Below are 6,323 nucleotides of genomic sequence, written 5' to 3'. Positions count from 1 at the left end.
GGAGGGAGCTTGGGGGCTGGAATAAGAGGGGATCATGAGGAGATGGAATGGAGGCTGGGGACCGGTATTGCAGGATTAGCAGAGGGGTTGTACATACGGAGCTCGGAAGGAAATGGTATTAGGGGTAGGAGGTCTGGTATTGGGTGTCCAGAAAAGGGCTGTAGAGAGGGGGTGGGCGCTTCACTGAGGGGGTAAGAAAGGGAAATAAGGGGCAGGTACTGGGGGATTGGGAAGGTGATATGGGGGCTGGGAGAGGGAGGGGAGGCTGGTATGAGGGTCTGAGAGGACGAAGCGGAGGGATCAGGATGAGGCTAGAGGGGAGTCGGGGTCTGGGACTGCAGGGTCTGGACACGGGGCGGGAGGACTCGAGCGGTCCTTCAGAAGCCAGGGCTGGATGTAGGCTGGGAGGGAGCCTAGTATTGGCGGGCCAGGGCTGGGGAAAGAGGTTTTCCAGGCCAAGGGGACGAGGGACCTGGGCGTGAAGGCAGCCTGGGCTACGAGGAGAGGGCGGTGGGCAGGGGGTGTCCCCCGGATGCTGGGGACCCGCCGGGCCCCAGTAGGGCCGGGGGTGGGGGGGCGGCTGCCCCGAGCCCAGGCCGGACGCGCACCGAGGCTGCGGCTTCGGGGAGGGGGTGCGGGGAGACCAACCTGGGCCTGGTCCTGGGCAGCGGGTCCGGGACTGGCACAGCCTAGGCGCCGCGACTCGGCGCTCCCAGTAGCGGCTGCCTTGGCCCAGGCGGCGGCCGCGGCGCGGCCTCCATCTTGCTCGGGCTCTCCCCGGGGCGCGCTCCCGCGCCAAGGCGGGCGCTCTCGTGCACCGGCTTGGCCAGGCGAAGGCGCGCTCCTGCCTCTGGCGTGCGGGGCGGAGCGGAAAGGGAGGGGGGGTGACACGGTCCCCGACGTCCCCAGCCAGAGCAAGAGTAAGTCCCCTCCACAGTAAGGCCCTCTGGATTGGGGGACTTCCTTCTTCCAGCCTAAGCTGTGGGGCTGTGGGTCCCCACAAAGCCCATGGGAATGGGGGAGGGGCCGAATAGGGTATTATTTGATAGGGTTTGAACTGATCTCTTCCTTCCAAATTACCTTCCCTGCAGCCTATCACAGTACCTCAAGTGCACCATTGCGCTTCTAGTCCTTTGGGTCTTGGAAGCGTTGAAGGTTCCTAGAGTCTCCTAGAAAACTGCCAACACCCCTGGGAGAGGGAAACCCCTAACCTGTTAGCAGCCCACGCCTACGGTGGGGATTCATCAGCCGCTAGTGCAACGAGCGAGCGGGGCCTGGGGAACAGGACCCAGGTGAGTATCGGGAGACAGGAGAGGCGGCTGGGAACCTGTTGGTTTCCTTCCCTACACTCTCCCCAGTGCCTGACATGAAGTGGGCACATCATTAAGAACAAAGCATCCAAATCCAGGCTCAAAGGTGAGGCCGAGAACACCCCGGGGGCAATCCAAGGGCGCCAGGGTGGGTCATTTCTTTCCCTGCAAGAATTTAGCTTTGGCTTGGCATCTGCCAAGGTGATTTGGGTTGCCTTTGGTTCAGACAAACTTTAACTCCTACGTACTGTCTCTGTGACCTTGCTCTTGCATTCTTTAAACCTGTTTCCTCGTCCGTAAAGTGGGGGAGATTAAGCTCACTTGAAAGTGGAAGGGGGTTTGAAAAAATAATCTGTTCGCGGGTTCCAAATCCTGGACCCCACACAGGGGTCAGTCTGATGAAATTTGCATCTGTCTGCAAATAATCAGCATCAGCATCATGCAAGGTTGCCAACTGTCTTTTTTGCAAGAGGAAAAAGGGACTGGTTGCTGTTTTTCTGAGATTATGTACTTTCTACTATCTTAGTGCAAAAATTCCTTTTTTTACAAGAAATTGCGATGATAGTTTATGGAAGGTTTTTTAATGTCCTTATTGGGCAAAATAAAAAATGGGCAGTGTCATTTTCATCCCCCCCCAAAAAAAAATTACAGGTCCATGAATTCCCACAATTCGGGTAACTCAGAGCCATGTGAGGTCATGTCACCCGAGCACAGAGTGCTCAGTAAATTTGGTTCCCTTCCACTGGCTCCTTGCAGAGGGTATCCTGATGGTCCTAAGATACTGGAATCATAAGCTGCAAGGGGCTGTGGAGAGAGTCTTGTTCTACACCTCCCAGATGACAAATGGAGAACAAAGGTCAAAGAGGGGGATTTACTTATACAAAGAGGTGAATCAATCCTGCCCATTAGTCTGATCAATCTGATTCATGAATTTATTCATCCATGCAATAAACATGTGATAGGCCCTTGCTATGTGCCAAGCATAACATCATGCTAGGCCCTGAGAAGAAGACGGTGGATAAATCAGATGTGGTCCCTGCCCTCCTGGAGCTCACAGCTTCATGGGGAGATAGAAGGTGCTGGGAATAGGGAGCAGGCAAGTGGTCATCTTCAAAGAGCACCTCAAATTCTCCTTCCACGGGTGCTCCTGGTTTGGTACTATTCTGAATGCAAGTACTGGAGCCAGAAGCTGCATCTTTCCTCCTTGCTCTGCCATGAATTATTGCCTTTTTTTTCTTTCCTGCTGAGCCAAGCTAGGAAGTCCAAGAAAAAAAACCCCACAAAGGTTCACTTATTACTTGAGGCTTATTACTAATTACTTATCACTTATTACTAAGAGTTCTTGCTCAGGTAGTCCCCCAGTTCCTCACTGGTTGTTCTGTTTGAGTTCTCCAGAGCAAAGCACCCTGTGGGGATCTGCCCACCACCCACACCACTGGACATCAGTACTTTTGCTTTGAAGAAACTCCATTCTCCATCACTCAGTCCCTGGGTTTGGTGAGCCTCATCCCACCACATACTCCTCTCCAGAGGAGGGCATATGAGTGTTTCTGGACAATGAGAACACTCCATCGTACTACACACATGATTGGTTCAGGCATGGGGCCCATAAGTGAACCCAAGTACCGAGGGGTGGGGGGGATGCCAAAAGAATGCATATACATGACTTGTATTCACCTTTTGTTATCAGTATATATTGAGTATTACAATTTTAACACATTTTTTTCCTTTCTTAAAATATGTATACATTGTTTTGGGACCCTCTGTAGTTGAGAATGATATCCATGTCATTTGTTGCAGTTTACAAGAAAGAGGCGTTCACTTTCTCTTTTTTTTTTCTTTTTTTAAGATTTTTATTAGGGAAGGGGAACAGGACCTTATTGGGGAACAGTATGCACTTTCAGGACTTTTCTCCAAGTCAAGTTGTTGTTCTTTCAGTCTTAATTGTGGAGGGCACAGCTCAGCTTGCCATTGCTAGTTGCAGGGGGCGGACAGCCCACCATCCCTTGCGGGAGTCGAGGAATGGAACCAGCAACCTTGTTGTTGAGGGTCCACTGGCCCATGTGGGAATCGAACCGGCAGCCTTTGGAGTTAGGAGCACGGAGCTCTAACCGCCTGAGCCACCAGGCCGGCCCAAGAGGCGTTCACTTTCTGCTGAGTTTGTTGAGCTGGGGGAATTATAAGCTTTAGCTCCTGGGGGCCATCTTTGACATCCCAAGCAGAACGTATGTCTAAGAATAAGACGAAGTTATTTCTGTGCTTTTCTCCTCCCGCGCCACCGCAGGCAAGGGGCCGTGGGGACACTGGGTCCCGGCTGCCTGCCGCATCTCCCAGAGTCCTCCTCCTGAGAAACCTGCGGGTCGGGGACACCACCTTTTGCTTGTTATCATAAATTTGCTTCTTTTAAGCCCTGGAGGTTTTTAAAGTTAAAAAAAAAAAGAAGAAGATGAACACAGAGTGAAGCTAAGACGTGGAGAGAGACAGTCCTGATGACATAGTTTCAGCATCTGGATCTATTCATGCTTGAAGAACTGCTTCTGGGTTGTTCTGTTAGGTGAGCCAATAAATTCAATTTTTGCCGAAGCCCGTTTGGGGTTTTGTCATTTCCAATCAAAATAGTCCAAATAACTTACCTACATCCCCTCAAAAGAGAGTAGGGCTTGTTTACTGGATTATTTATATTATAGAAGAATGCTGAAATAGGTGAGATACTCCTGACATATTGGAACCAAAAGACCAGAATTTGAGACCCATCTCTGCCACTGATCAACTGTGTGACCCAGGACACTGATGTTACTCCTCAGAGCCCTAGCTTCTTTATTTATAAAATGGAGAAAACATACTGCTTTCCTACAGATGTTATGAGGATTTAAAGAGATAATGGATGGAAAAGAGCTTTGTAAATTGAAAATAGCTTTATAAATGTAAGTGATTGTCATTAAATTTTAATAAGTGGCTTGCCCAAGGAGTAGAAAGAGCAGTAGTATTAGAAAGGCACTTGCTGCGCTGTGCGTAGCTGGGACAGAATGTCTCCTCATTTTAAACACAAACCTTGGAGCAGTTACAGAAAGTTTGACAACTCTCTACAGGAAGAACGTATTGTCTCCAAGGAGTAGCCGGACCAGAATGGAACAGTGTGGGGATTAAGATGGGAACTATTGACCGTCAGGCAATGATGCTGGACTGAGCACCTGGCTGAGAAGAGAAGCCCCCAGGACACTTCCAGCCAATATTCTAGCAAAGAAAGATTTGTAACTTGCCAGATACCCTTATGCCTAACGTAAGTGTTCAGTGACATTGAACAATCATTAAATTCTTAAAACATTTTGGTTCCCCATCTTTGCTTTACATGTATTGTCTCATTTGACCTTCACAATAACTCTATGAGATTGTGTTATGGGCTGAATTATGCCCTCCTCCCCCCCATTCATATGTTGAAGTCCTGACCTCAAAATGTGACTGTATTTGGAGACAGGGCCGGCCTTTAAAGAGGTGATTAAGGTAAAATGAGGTTCTGTGGGTAAACCCTAACCCAGTATGACTGTGTCCTTATAAGAAGAGGAAACTAGAACACAGGTAAAACACAGACCGAGGAACAACCATGGAGGATACAGTGAGAAAGCGACCATAGGAGAGAGGCCTCAGAAGAAACTAAACTTGCCAAGGACTTGGCTTGGACTTCTAGCCTCCAGAACTGTGAGAAAATAAATTTCTGTTGTTTAAGCCTCCCAGTCTGTATTATTTCGCTATGGCAGCCCTAGGAAACTAACACAGATAAGTACTACTATGTGCCCGTTTTACAGGTGAAAACTCTGAGATTAAATGACTTGCCCAAAGCCATACCTCTAGCAAGTGGAGGAGCTGATATTTATCCCCAGGTAGCCTGCTCCAGAGTCCACACTCTTAGTTACGGTACCATATAGATCATTCCATAGAATGGATTCAATTCTTCTCAACTGCCTTTGTTTCCTTTCCTTTTATCCATATCATTTGGTTATGAGCACATGCACTGGCATCAGACATCTGTGTTCAAGTCTCATTTCTGCTCTTGATTGTTCTTAAGCCTCAGTTTCCACATGTGTAAAATGGGGATGATGATAATAGTAGTATCTCCTTCCAAAAGTGTTCCGGAAGGTTGAATGAGATACTATGCACATAAACTGCTGAGCACTTGGAAGACATTCAAAGTTATTTGTTATTCTCATTGCATTGCTAAAAAGTGAGAGTTCCAGGATTCAAACCTGGGACTGGTTTGGTCAAAGCTAGTGCAGATAACCCTTCTCTTATACTGTGCAAATTTCCTGAGCCCCTACAGAGAGGCACAGGAGCTACAGGGTCAGATAAATGGGTATTTGTAGTCTAACCTTGATACCCAATAACTGTGTGAGTTCGAGCAAGTTATGTGAATTCTCTGAACATCATTTTCCTTATCTATAAAATTGAACTTGCAACTTCTTAACCTCACATAGTTTAAATGAGGTAAAGTATGTAAGGTGTAGATGCTCAGTAAACATTAGTAGTAGAGAGGATTTCGTCTTTTGTAGGAGGTTGGGTTCTAAAAACAAATGCAGTTGGAAAGGAATATGGTGTAAATTACCCTTTTAACAAGCCCTTAATTGTCCGTAAAGTACAGTAAGCAAGGTTTCATGTGTACCACCCCACCCTGTAGTTCTTAGGTACTAAAGTTTAAGAAAACTGAGATAGACTAAAGAAAGAACCAAAAGGAAGTCCATTTTCAGATATAAAAACTTCAAACCATTTTCCCTTAAAAACATTATTAGTCTTTAAAAAATGGGGGATAGATAGAAATGTTTAAAGGATTATTTACCTGTATATAGAATTTACTTTTTATTTATAAGGACTCCAAAATATTAACACAAAAATAGATTAAACTGTGCTTGTGAGGAATAAAATAAATAAAGTTGTCACCTCTTAAGGAATCAATCCTTAAATGTCTGTATGAAGATGTCATGAAATATATGTGGGGTTTGTCTGTCCAGGATTCCTTTTCCT

Source organism: Rhinolophus sinicus, linkage group LG10 (genome assembly GCF_036562045.2).
Source record: "Rhinolophus sinicus isolate RSC01 linkage group LG10, ASM3656204v1, whole genome shotgun sequence".
Classification (NCBI taxonomy): Eukaryota; Metazoa; Chordata; class Mammalia; order Chiroptera; family Rhinolophidae; genus Rhinolophus; species Rhinolophus sinicus.
The sequence above is the reverse complement of the archived record's forward strand: the minus strand, read 5'-3'. Positions refer to the sequence as shown.